Below are 13,924 nucleotides of genomic sequence, written 5' to 3' on the forward strand. Positions count from 1 at the left end.
TATGTTAGTAAATCAAACTCTAAGACTTCCATAAATACAAGCAGTAAGCAGGAAATCCACCACAAAAGATCTAGATCTACTAATCCAATCTTGAAAAGTGCCAATAATCTTTTGAACTACATGTTAACACTAAAGGACACTTCTCCCTATTAATATGATTTATTTGAAACATTAATGTCCTGTTGCAGTGAGCAATGGTATAGATATTCTCTATGACTGGTAATTCAAGCTGATACAGCCTTTGGGAGAAAGTTGGAAACGTGTTAAGAAACACAACATGATCATTACCCTTTGACCTAGTAACTCACATTAGGAAAAGATCCTAAACATATGTATTAAAATATTCATCATAGTGTAAAGAATAAAGAAGGCAGGGTGTCATATATCCCAAATGAGAGCATGATAAATATTCCACTGGGCAATTAAGACTATTTGCAGCCACTTTAAGAAAAAGAGCATTTATGACCCAAAGCAATCTTGAGAAAGAAGAACAATGATGGAGTTATCATAATCCCAGATTCCAAACTATCCTACAAAGTCTCAATAGTCAAAACAATATGGTACTGGCACAAAAATAGATACATTGCTCCATGGGACAGAATAGAGAGCCCAGAAATAAACTCATACACATATGATCAATTAATTTACAACAAAAGAGGCAAGAATATATACAATGGGGGAAAAGGCAGTCTCTTCAATAAATGGTATTAGGGAAACTGGTAGCTACATGCAAAAGAATGAAACTGGGTCATTTTCTTACACTATACACAAAAATAAGCTCACAAAGGGTTAAATGTGAGACCTGAAAAACATAAAACTCCCAAAGAAAATAGGCATTCATCTCTTCAACATCAGCCTTAGCAATATTTTTTCTGGTTATATCTCTTCAAGCAAGGGAAACAAAATAAAAAATAAACAATGGGGTCTATATCAAATTAAAAAGCAGAGTGAAGGAGGGGTGCCTGTGTGGCTCAGTCGATCAAGTGTCTGCCTTCGCCTCAGGTCATCATCTTAGAGTCTGGGATTGAGCCCTGTGTCAGGCTCCATGCAGAGCCTTCTTCTCCCTCTCCCTCTGCCCCTCATGCTCATACTTCTCTCTCTCTCTCTCTCTCTCAAATAAATAAATAAAATCTTAAAAAAAAATAAAAAGCACAGTGAAGGAAACCCTTAACAAAACAAAAAAGTGACTGATTGAATTTTAGAAGATGATTGTAAATTATATATCCAATGGCAGCTTAATATCTAAAATATATAAAGAACTCATAAAACTCAACACCAAAAAACCAAGTAATCCAATTGAAAGATGGGCAGAGGACCTGAAAAGATATTTTTCCAAAGAAGACATGCAGATGGGTCAACAGACCCATGAAAGGGTGTGCATCACTAATCATCAGGGAAATGCAATGAAAACCACAAGGAGATGTCACCTTTCATGTGTCATAATGGCTAGCATCAAAAAGACAAGAAATAACAGGTGTTGCCGAGGATGTGGAGGAAAAGGGAATCCTTGTTCACTCTGGATGGGAATGTAGATGGTGCAGCCACTATTATAAACAGTATGAAGATTCTTCAAAAAATTAAAAATAGAAATACCATACAACCCAGAAATTTCACTTCTGGGTAATTTCTTCAAATGTATGCACCCCTATGTTCATTGAATCATTATTTATACTAGCCAAGATATGCAAGCAACTTCTGTGTCCATTGATAGATGAATGGATAAAGAAGAAGTGATATATATATATATATATATCTCAACCGTAAAAAAGAACTCTGACAATTCACAACAGCAGGGATGGACTTCGAGAGTATGATGCTGAGTGAAATAGGTCAGACAGAGAAAAACGATACCAGATGATTTCACTTGTATGTGGATTCTAAAAACCAACAGCAATAACAACAACAAACAAAAGAAACACACAACAGAAATATACACCTAAATATAGAGACCAAACTTTTCATTGCCAGAAGGTAGGGGATGAGGAGATGGGTACAATAAGTGAATGGGATTAAGAGGCACGAACTTGCAATTATAAAATCAATCAGTCACAAGGATAAAAAACACGAAATAAAGAATATAGTCAATAGTGTTGTAATAACTTTGTGTGGTGACAGAGGGTAGGTACACTTACTATGGTGAGCATTTCATTATGTACATAATTGCCAAATCACTATGTTGTACGCCTGAAACTGACATAATACTATCAGCCCACTGTACTTCAACTTAAAATAAAAAAAAAATAGTGAATCATTGAACACTACATCAAAAACTAATAACATACAATACGGCAACTAACTGAACATAATAAAAAATAGAAAAAAAATAAAATAAATAAATTAAATGCAAAAATAAAATAAAAATAGCATTTATAAAAACAAGATAAAAATGTTTGTGATATGATGTAACAAAGAAATCCAAAACAGAAATAGGTTGGGATGTCTCAGAGGGGTCATGAGTTCAAGCCCCACATTGGTCAGAGAGATTCCTTTAAAAATAAATCAATAAAAATAAAATAAATTTAAGAAATAGGTTGGGGGGCACCTGGGTGGCTCAGTGGGTTTAGCCTCTGCCTTCGGCTCAGGTCATGATCTCAGAGTCCTGGGATCAAGCCCCAAATGGTACTCTCTGCTCAGCAGGGAGCCTGCTCCCCACTCCCTGCCTGCCTCTCTGCCTACTTGTGATTTCTCTTTCTCTGTCAAATAAATAAATTAAAAAAAAAAAAAAAAAGAAAGAAATAGGTTGGGAAGGGGAAAAAAAAAAACAGGAAAGAAAATGGTAAAGCAAAAAACAAAAAAATAAGGTATATCCAGATTTATAAGAATAATGGTATGAAGGTGATAAGATTAAAGAGAACTTTTTAAATGCTTCTTATTTTTCCAGGCTTTCGTTGATGGAGTTTTTGTTTTACAATCCAAAGTCTTTTTTTTTTTTCCCCCTGATGTCTTAAAAACCATGGAAGTTCTATTTGATATATTTCATTTGACAAGTGTACTTCAGCAGTTCAAGGAAAGATGCAGAAGGTAAAAAGATAGGGAGGGAAACAAAAGACAGAAAAGAAAAAAAAAGGGATTGGGATCTATAGGACAGAAACAGGCAGAGAGAAGATGCCCAGACTGCAGGAGGGAAGAGGGCCAAGTGGCAGAGCAAGGGAGTGCATCAGACCCAGGCAGTGATGGAGTGCTCAGATGTGGAGAGAACAATAGGATCCAGGAGGGAAATTTAGAAGAAACAGAAGTGCTGAGGCTGGGGTGGGAAGAGCCAGTTCACCGAGCTCATTTATCAATATGGCTTTTTCCAAAAATACAACTCTCCATATTAAAAAATGGGGGAGGGGTACTTGCCATCAAATTTTTAGACATACTAATATATCTATTCCTCTTTACAGTTTGAAAGCACTTGGGTTCTTTATAACTTTTCTTTTCTCCCAGTTCCCTGGAGACCATGCTCAGTTTCTGGTCTGAGAAGTAAGATTTCATTTTGCAGAGAGGAAAAAAAAAGAAAAGCAACTTCAAGAATCAGCATCACCAACACTCCATATCTTGGTTTCTAACTCTAGGCACACCTGGTTCACACCTGCCCTGCAATCTGGCTGAAATTGGTCCACAGCTGGACACTGCATCTTTAAATTTCTTGCCCTAAGAAGATAGTCCTTGTTATTGACCATTGGATATACTTCTACTACTAACAACAGCTTTCTTTCTCATTCACCTGCAGTGTGACTCACGCACTCATTCTCTGCATCAGCTATCTAGAATCCTGACAACAGAAATAGCACGACTGAGCTCCTGTAGCATCAGACCCAGCTGTATGCCCTTCAAATGCATCTACTACCTCTCATCCTCACAATGACCCCATGAGGTTGGTACTATTCATATCCCCATGTTGGGGAGTAGAGTTAAGTAACTACTCCAAATAGGTATTATGTACCATTTTCAGGATGGGGAACCAAAGCTCAAAGAAATGAACTGACTCAAGTGCGTGCACTGGCCAAGGGCAGAACCAAGGATTTGCAGAGGTCTCCCTGACATTGAAACAAACTTGAAGCCCTTGAGTGTGGTCCTAAAAGCACCCCATTTCCTGAATTAAACCCCTCTCTGATTGAAATAGCTAGAGCAAGTGACAATTTGACAAAAGGGACACTTGGCAAAGTCTGGGGACATTTTTGGTCTCATTTTTTGCTACAACCGGAAGTGGAGGTACTAAGGGCATCTGATGGGTATCCAGGAATGCTCTAAGCCCTGAGTACCCTCCACTGCACAGCAATCACACACACCCCCCCCCCCCAAGCCCGCAAGGAATGATCCAGCTCAAAGTGTTATTAGTGCCAAGACTGAGAAATCCTGAACTAGCATGTTCTTCTGTTTTCTTCAAAACTCAAAGAGGCTGCATTTCGCCATATAAGCCCTAAATCCCGTCTACTATGTGGCACTGCTCTTCTCTCCTGCTTAGGAGGTTCACAGTGTCAAGAATAATTCCTCCCTTCAGGAGACACAAGAAAGGGACCTGAAGGAAAGTCTGATGATTGATTTCTTCTTCCAGTGCCCAGAAAAAGAGATGAAGGGAGTTTGGCAGAAGTTTCAAGGACCTGGTATGGCCATAAGGAGCCTGTGTGAAAAGACACAGCTGCCTCTTTGAATCTCATACAGTGTGGGGCACCTAGAAATCCTAACACATTTTAGGAAGAGGAACCATTCCTTGAAATAATGTAGCCTTTTTGCATGGTATCAGAGAAGCTTCAGCTAACAGTCGGGTTCAGAAACCACGCCCTTGGAATCCAAGTGATTTCCGGTCTTTTTTAAGCCCTCATCCATCTCAATTTTTCTGTAGTTTTGACAGTCTGGGTAAATGCTCTTTTCTGAGGATTCTGTCCACCCTCGGCTTCCGTGGTCGCCCCACCCTTACCCCACCTGGACTTAATATGCACCCCCTCTGATTGGCTGACGCTCACTCCCATGATTCCCCTCTCTCCCTTAGCTCAAGTTCTCCGCCTTCTGTAAATTCAACGAACACATCTCAGGGGGCGTAACTTGGGAGCTGAGGGTTGATGCTGTCCCCGGCGTGGCCCGCGATTTCTGAGAGCCAGGACTCAGGCAACGTCTTGACAGATTCCGAGAGACCTTGTGGGCTTTGAGCTGTCCGGTCCACCGGGTGTGAACCACGTAAAATCAGGAAGATTCCATCAAGTCTAAGGTGAAAGACACCTAAATGACCTAAGAGTAAACCAAACAAAAGCCCCATGCAATCAAATCTAATTAAAAATTATAATCTTATAGCAGTCCTGGCGGAGATGCAGATTTCGGCGGTTAGACTGGGACCCTCTCTTTCAGAGTTTTGGGCCCCGGACACAATGACTGCCATAGAAGGCTCAGTCCAGCAGTGACGGGATTTCTTCCCTTGATGGGGCTGCAGAACTTATCCCCCGGGGAGGTTCAGAATTAAAAAGATCTACAAAGTCCATCAAACTCTGAATGTCAAATAAATTTTTATTTATAATCTATATGTATGTGTTACTTTAGTTTCTTGAAATGTTAAGGACAGTCCAGCATATTTGTTTTTTAAATACACCAACCCAGTGATTTTAACTTAATATAGGTAATTGCATAATGGATTTAGATTTGTGAATTTAAATGGAACTCTTAGTAAGTTTGTAAACCATATCGGAACTCTTAAGAGAAACTAAAATCCAGTATATTAAGTTTTAATTTGTTAGTTTTATAAAAATTACTTGGGTATCTTGGAAGACTTGCTACCTTTGGTGGTTGCAATAACGTAAAGAAACCAAACCAGTATATTCAAAGTATAAATAAAGTCTAAGGTGTAAATAAAGTACTCTTAGAACCAATGGTTTAAGATGTCCATCAACAGATGAACAAAGAAAATGGTATAGATATACAATGGAATACTACTCAGCCATCAAAAAATGAAATCTTGCCATTTACAAAGGCGTGGATGGAATTAGATGGTGTTATGCTAAGCTAAATAAGTCAATAAGAGAAAGACAATTATCATATGATGTCACTGATACAATTATCATATGATGTCACAGAACAGCAAAGGGGAAGAGAGAAAAAAATAAGACAAAATCAGAGACGGAGACAAACCGTAAGAGACTCTTAACTATAGGAAACAAATTGAAGATTGCTGGAGGGGATTAGGGTGGGAAAAGGGGTGATTGGGTGATGGGCATTAAGAAGGACACGTGATGTAATGAGCACTGGGTTTTATATAAGACTGATGAATCACTGAGCTCTACCTCTGAAACCAATAATACATTATATGTTAATTGAATTTAAATGCAAATAAATTTTAAAAAATGGTCTAAACTTGGGTAGAGTTCTTTTTAAATTGAATTAAGATATTTTAAAACTAAATTGAAGGAAATTAAGAGAGAAGAATTTTTAAAAATTGCAGCTTACACAAATTTAAAACATTGTAAAAGCTGAAATCTTTTCGGAACCAATCTTTCCATACACAAAAGCCAATCTCAAGGGCACACAAAAGAACAAACAAAAAAACACCCATTGGACAACAGGGCTGATTTGAAATGCAAGTGTTTTCAGGGGTTTGGAGATTCTTCATATCCACAAGGGTCCTGGACCCAAGGATGTTTAAGAACTCCCCTTTGTGGCAACTGTGACCTGTATATCCCTCCCAACCCACAGTTCCTAACAGGGCACCACCTGACTGTTCCATCAGCAACCAACTCCCCACAGTCTGTAAGACAATCTTATTAGAGGGACCCTCCTAAACCAGTCCCTCCCAGAGACCTCTCTCTGCCCAGACTTTTGTCAACTTTCCTGTGTGCTCTCCTTTGCCCCAGATAGCCAACCAATGATCTAATTCTATTGATCTATCTGTCAAATTTTCTAATTCTATTGATTTCTGCAAGTGCATGATTCTATTGGTCAATTCTAATTGATTCTATTAAAAATCAGTAGAATTAGGAAATTGGTTGGAAACTTCCTTTCCCTTTGCCACGAAGATCTAAACTGTCACAAAACCCTAGCAAGTCTTCCCTTAGAACATTCCCTGCTTGTTACCTTTGTCTCCATCCTATCTTCACCCTTTTACCCCCCTCACACTATCAACAGCGATGCAGGGAACTCAGGGTTCTCTCTGCCACCCTGAATGACTCAGATGTGTGGCTCCAAAGCTCTCCGTGGCTCTTTGCCACTCCTATGGTTGGTCTCATCACCCAGGCATTGACTGCAAACTTCCAGACCCTTGTGGGCATCGCTCACTCCTGCCTCCACTCCTTCCTCCACATATGGGAAATAGCATTTGAGGGCCCTTAGCTCTGCCTCTGGAAACCCCATTTTCCTTAAGAACTTACAACCTCTGGCAAGACTCAGACCCTCTCTTACTTTGGATGACTGAGATAGCATGTCCATGATCCCTTCAGCTGCCATGCCCTCTGGCCCCTAACCCTCCAAGTTCTGGAAGAGTGGCAGCCATTTCTTCTCCACTTGTGAATCCTATGCAGGGAGGCCTTGCTCCCACTCATTTATGAAGCACCAACTACATGCCAGGCACCATTCTAAGTGTTGGGGGTTTAGTGGAGAATGAGACAAGAAGCTTCCTGCTATCAAGGAGTTTATACTCTGGAGGAGCAGGAAGGAAATGAAAGGCAATAAATGAACAAAATGCACACAGCTGTCTTCACAGTGACACATACAGGGAGAAGAATCAACCAGAATTATGGGATAGAGAGGGGCTGCTTGGGGGGGGCGGGGGGGGCCTAATTTCGATCTGGGTGGTAAGAAAGCCCTTTCCGACTTGGTGACATTTGTGCGGAGACCTGAATAATGAGAAGCAGGTCCTGGGGACAGCGTTCTGGAAAGAGGGGACAGCCACAGTGGACATGGGAGAGGGGACTTAGCACGTTGAGGGGGCGCTTCTGTGTGGTGACAGAGGAAGCAAGGCCACAGGCAGCCCGCAGAGGTGAGCGCTCTAGAGTATCAGAGAGTCTCCAGCAGAGGCGGGTGGGAGTTCCTGAGTGCACCCTCCGCCAGCTCTCCTGTGGCTGTGTGGGGAAAGTCTGTGGGTCCAGAGCGAAGCCAGGAGGCCAGCAGCGAGGACGGTACACAGTCGTCCATGGGGGACTAGGTGTGGCCACGGCACATCGAGGTGACCGATCTCCCCGGTTTGCCTGGGACTCAGGGGCTTCCTAGGACACGGGACCCTTGGTGTTGAAGTGGGAAACCCCTGGCAAGCCTGGGCAGTCGGTCATCCTAAGCAGCCGTGTGTGAAGGCCAAGTCTACCTGATTTGCTGACAGATGGGACTAAAGGAAAAGAGAGTTTAAGGGTGACGGCCAGGGATTCAGTTAGAAAGTGAGATGGATGGCAAAGCCAATATAAGAACACTTGGGTGAGCGCCGGGGGTTCAGTGGGTTAAGGCTGCATTGGGCTCAGGTCATGATTCCGGGGTGCTGGGATCAAGTCCCACTTAGGGCTCTCAGCTCAGGGGGGACCGTGCTTCTCCCCCTCACTCTGTGCGTGCTCTCCCTCTCTTTCTCTCTCTCTCTCTCTCAAATAAATAAATAAAATCTTTAGGGGGGGGGGGAAATACTTGGGAGAGAACTACTGTTATTCCAGATCTACAGAGATAAAGTAGATACAGAAATAGGCTTGCAATCAATAGCAAAATCACTCTGAAATCTCTTAATTGCTGGCTAACAGTCACAAATGAGCTGTCTTTCCCAGAAAGAGGGAATGCATCCATTTCCTGCAGATACGATGTTCTCAAAATCCAGAGGCAGATTGGGAGCTGCACCTGAGCCTGCCCCCCCCCCCCCCACCGCAGCCTTGTTACAGATCTGCCCCCCTCCCCTCAGCAATTTGCAATGGCTGCAAATGTGGTGGGAGAGCGGAGATGAGAGGTTAGGGGAGAAGTCACATCAAGTCACAGCAGGAGCATCCTTCTCTGGCCCCTCCCCCAACCCCTCCCCCGATCCTCCAGCCCAGTGACAACTCTGCTTTGCGATTGCTTCTCCTTCCTCTGATCCTGGCTGCCAAGTAAATAAAGCCCTAAGTCCGCAGCCTCCACGGCTGATGGGCTTCTCGAAGCATTTGCTGGCAGAGTTGGTCCTCTCTCCTTCTGACACTAAGAGAAGACACCGCCTGGTACCCTGTGGCCTTCCTCTTGTGGCCTTCCCCCCTACCAGCGGTGCTCTCTCCTGGAAGGGATACCACTTCCTGACTTTCCTTAACAAGCACAACCCAGTGTTTCCTCTGCTTTGGGTCAGCGACTCCCACAGCTCCCAGAGACTCCCTGCCACCTGCCCGAATCAACAAAGACCAAAAGGCACAAGTCCTTGAGTCCCTGAGGAGTCCCAGCTGGAAGGAGAGAGGGCAGCAGAGCCTGGCCTCCTGTCCTGCATTTCCCCCCCCTGTGTCCGGTTTGGCCTCTCCCACCCAAACACGTTCTCACATCAGGAGCTGGGATTCTCACTGGCCCTGACCTTCGCTTTAGCTACATTTTGTTATTCGGCTTTCGTGGATTTTTTTCACATTCATTGTGATTGTTTAAAATCACATTTAAAACCTTGTGATAGGGACTGCCTGGGTGGCTCAGTGGGTTAAGCCTCTGTCTTCAGCTCAGGTCATGATCTCAGAGTCCTGGGATCGAGCCTCGCATCGGGCTCTCTGCTCAGCGGGGATCCTGCTTCCTCCTCTCTCTGCCTCCCTCTCTGCCTACTTGTGATTTCTGTCTGTCAAATAAATAAATAAAATCTTTAAAAAAAAATAAAACATTGTGATAGTTTAAAATGATACTGCATCTATATATTATTTCCTTTGATCACTGAGATTTTTGGCACCCCCTTAAGTTGTGAGCCTGATGTGGGTGCCTCACTCACTTCACCCTAGCCTGGGGCCTTCTAGAATAGTTGGTCACCCTCAGAGGGCTCTAGGTAGTAAAGCCAGACAGCCAGACGTCAGATGCTGGTGTTGCTGTTCTCCATCCGGAGGACAACCTCTCTGTGCCTCTGTGTCCTCATGCTATGGGGACAGGGCAGCTACCTCAGAGTGTGGCTGCTGTGACTGTATCTATAGTAAGGCTGGTATGATGCTGACACACGGCAAGTCCTTCACAACATTGGCCATGACAGTGGTCCATGGGGTTTCTGCCACAAGGTGACACTGCACCAACAAGACAGTGTACCCTGGTGCTTCTGATGGATGTAGCCTTGCCCTTGGGCTTGCCCTTGCCTCTGTGTTCTAGTGGAGAAGTCACCGAGAGGAGATAATATTAAGGATTATTTGTGCAGTGCAGGTGCCTGAGAATAGGCCAGGAACCTGTGTGGTCTCATTGTAATCCTCCCAACCAGCCCACAGAGGAGGTTCTTTCATCCTCTACATGTTTGTAGACAGGATGAGTCAGCAAGAGACCTGCCTGGATCCCAGAAGGAGCAAGAGACGGATTCAGAATCTGACACATGCCCTCAGAGCTGATCTTTTGCCTCTGCCTCTTGACGGCTCTGGAAGTTGCCCAGCACACCTAGGATTCAGGAGCCGCACACTCCCACTAAATGCATCTTACGTATTTCTTGGCACCACCAGCAACTTGTGTTCATCAGGTAGGTTCCTCCCCAAGAGGACCCTTGGCAAAAAAAAAAAAAAAAAAAAAAGAGAGAGAAAGAAAGAAAAGAAAAAAAAATAGATGACTAGTTATTGCTGGCTGCTTTCATGAGATGGAGCTGGCTGCCTGGGGACTGTGGGGTGGGAAGAAGACTTTTCATGCAGACCGATTTGTACTTGGAGCCATCTGAATATAATTATTACCTTTTCAAAAATAAATGCTAACATTAAAGTTCAAGACTTTAAAAAGAAAAGAAACACTTACAATTTATTCTCAGGAGAACCCCAGATTGGATCAGCCCTCAATGCATTTGGTTTCAAGAAAAATCTTGGCGGGTCCCCCAGAATGGTCTTCCCTAACTGGGGAGATGGGTGAGCTTCTCCAGAATTCATTCACTCCTTGGGCCCACATTCCAGATGCCCCAGATACATGATGCTCTGCTAATCTCAGATAAGCCTGGAAGGACACTGGGCCTAGAAGTTTCTCCTCGGGGCCCTAAATGATCCTAAGTCAAGAGCAAGCTTCACAGGACCGCTACCAAAGAGGATGAGAGTCACTGCAGACGACTTGCAAGTGGCTGGGCTGCTCTCTCAGATCATTAGAGGGGAAAAAGGACCCCAGCCATTAGCTCGCATTTGGGATGAACTGTGCAATCCAAGGTGACACCAAGTCCTCAGTTATGCAAAGGTAAGCTCAACTTCCTTCCTTTGGTTGCATGGCAAAACTCAGAATAAAGTGGAGTTTTAAAAATAAAACGTGAAGGATGGTTCTGGGAGTGGTGAGTGCCCCAGGCAAAGAATCCAGAGAATGAAATGCAGGTCCCAGCTCTGTCACCAGCCTGGGGCATCGGGTAAGGCTACATATCTCTCAACCTCTAAAGCCATGACATGCAGGAGATGGACTGCTGTCCGCTCGATCCTCTCCTGAGCAATACCATCTCAAGTCTGGGCTTGTCTTCTGACTCTCTGTCCTCCTCTCCTGCATTTGGTTGAAGACCCCAAGAATTGGAGTATCAGTCCACAGGCAGTGTGTGGGAGCTCTGCTCCCCAAGGCAGGGAAAGGGACTTCCTTCCTTTTGTACATCTTCCTGCCGAGCACATGGTCCCAAATTCTGCACAAGCTAACTCCTTCCACCCCTCCTCCAACATCTCCTGGGCCGCCTTGACCAGTCACGTTCACTTCTGTCCCTGTCCTCACAGTGACAAGTATCTTGACATCTTAGTCCTGCTGAGCTGCGACAGTCTCTGAAGATTGTTGATCTTGGGGTGTCCCCAGGCTAGAGGTTGCTCTGGAAACCCAGAGTGCTGAGCTCCTACTGAAAGGCCGGTTAGGACAGTCAGGGACTTATAAATCCCACAGACAGTGGTTCACAGTCTATGAGAAGTCCCCATGCTGGCCCTGCAGAGTGTTCTCCTTCCCTAGGCCCTCTCAAGAGCAAGTTTGCCTTGTCTCTGCTCTCTTGGCCTCAACCAACTGGACCAGACATAGACACCTGAACCTGAGCTGGACCACTCAGTTCCTTGCCTGGAGAATTGAAATTGTACTAAGAGATTCAGTCCCAGTGGGGCTGGGCCAGTCAAGAAATGCTGAGGCTGTGGGGTGCCTGGTTGGCTCAGTCAGTTAAGCCTCTGTCTCTTGATTTTGGCTCAGGTCACGAAATCAGGATCGTGGGATCAAGCCCTGTATCAGGCTCTGTGCTCAGCGCCGAGTCTGCTTGAGATTCTCTCTTTTCCGCTTTGCCCCTCCCCTGCTCACATGTGCTCTAAATAAATAAATAAACGAATAAATAAAATATTAAAAAAAAAAACAAATCTTGAGACTGTGGATAGTCATTTTCTACCTAGGATGCAGAGAAAGTCAGTTTTTGGGGAAATAGAAAAAGATGAATGAAACAGAGATATAAAGAGACCTCAAAATGGGACTTGGAGATAGTCTCATGGGCATTCCTGTCCCTGGCTGTTCATAGTCAAGAGCTGATAAAGTGCAGGTTTGTGTGTTTTTGGCTGCCCAATGTTCCTGCCAAAGCAGGCTTTCCTTTCCTATTGGAGTGTGACTTCTCTCTGTGAGTTGCCTTGTGGGGATGGGTCATTTCAGGCAACTGGGAGGGGGAGCAAGGTCCTCCTTCTCACCCCAGGGACCACCACATTTAGACATGTGTCCTGAGCTGCATAAACATACTGGCCTCCCCTAGAATGTGAGTACAGACAAGTGACCGACAGGGGCCATTCACCCCAGGCCCAGATGGGTGGCAGTCTGGAATGACCCAGCAGTCCCCACTGGACCTCCAGCTTTCGTCCCTCCAGACAGCCCGCCTCGGGTCCTGCCCCATCTGCAATCAGCCACAAGCTCCATGCACCATAACATCCTTCCGAAAATTCCCCTTTATTTTAGCAAAACCACACTTGGTTTCTCTTGTTTGCAAGAGGGCATGACTGAGAGTCACAGTTATATCAGTAGCTTCAGTTCCATGAGTCAGCCCGTGTCTTTCCCCCTGAAGTGAGCCTCAGTGGATTTCCATTTCCTGTGGCCAGGAGTCCTAACAGCTCGAAGGGCGGATCCTGGACAAGGCCTTTTCACCTCTCTGAGACTTTGTTTCCTCCTATGGAAAATTAAGCTACTAACTCGTACTGTGCAGAGAAATTGGAAGGATAAAATCACAACAACAGTAACAAGTGATGAAGAGCAGATGTTAGATAGTGCTTAAGATATTCCACGAGCTGTTCCAAGGGCCGGCAGAGTAACTTGTTCAACCCTCACAGCAGCTCTGTAAAGTAAGTACTTTTAAACCTCATTTTAATGGTTAGGCAACAGAGAAGCAGAGAGGTTAAATCACTTTCCCAAAGCCACACAGCTAACAAGAGCCAGGGGGCCTCTACATGTGTTGCTGTTCAGGAAATGGGAGCTCTTCTTTATGCTAATCAAACAAGGCCTAAAAGTCACTTTCTGATTTGGGTAGCATCCCACCTAAGAAGAAGGGGTGGCGCAGTCCTCCATCCGACCAATAGCTAACTAATTGTGGCCAAAGCAGTCTCAGAATGCAAAATAACTCCACTTCCCTTCTCCCTTCACATAGTCGTCCCAGGGACCTCAACAATCCCAGGGCTTCAACGGTCCCCTTTCTGTACCGTCACCCTACAACTATGCCTCTGGCTCCGGCCTCGCCACTGAACTCCCAACACATCTGCCCCAAACCCAGCATTGGCTTAAGGTAAACATGGAGCCTCTATCCCAGGCCTGCTCTGTGTCCAGAGCTGCCTGCCTCAGTGAACCTTGTCACCATCTTTCAAGCTTCCTAAATCCACTGTCCACAGGTGGCTTCACTTTCTCCCTCACCCAAATCCAA

General features: G+C 44.5%; 1 long non-coding RNA gene across 1 annotated transcript in view; it reads right to left on the minus strand.

Moving 5' to 3' along the window:
- Positions 1–13,924, minus strand: part of LOC131825202 (uncharacterized) — a 55,991-nt gene that overhangs the window by 13,224 nt on the left and 28,843 nt on the right. The gene's annotated exons all lie outside the window — the stretch shown is intronic.

Source organism: Mustela lutreola, chromosome 1, assembly GCF_030435805.1.
Source record: "Mustela lutreola isolate mMusLut2 chromosome 1, mMusLut2.pri, whole genome shotgun sequence".
Taxonomy (NCBI): Eukaryota; Metazoa; Chordata; class Mammalia; order Carnivora; family Mustelidae; genus Mustela; species Mustela lutreola.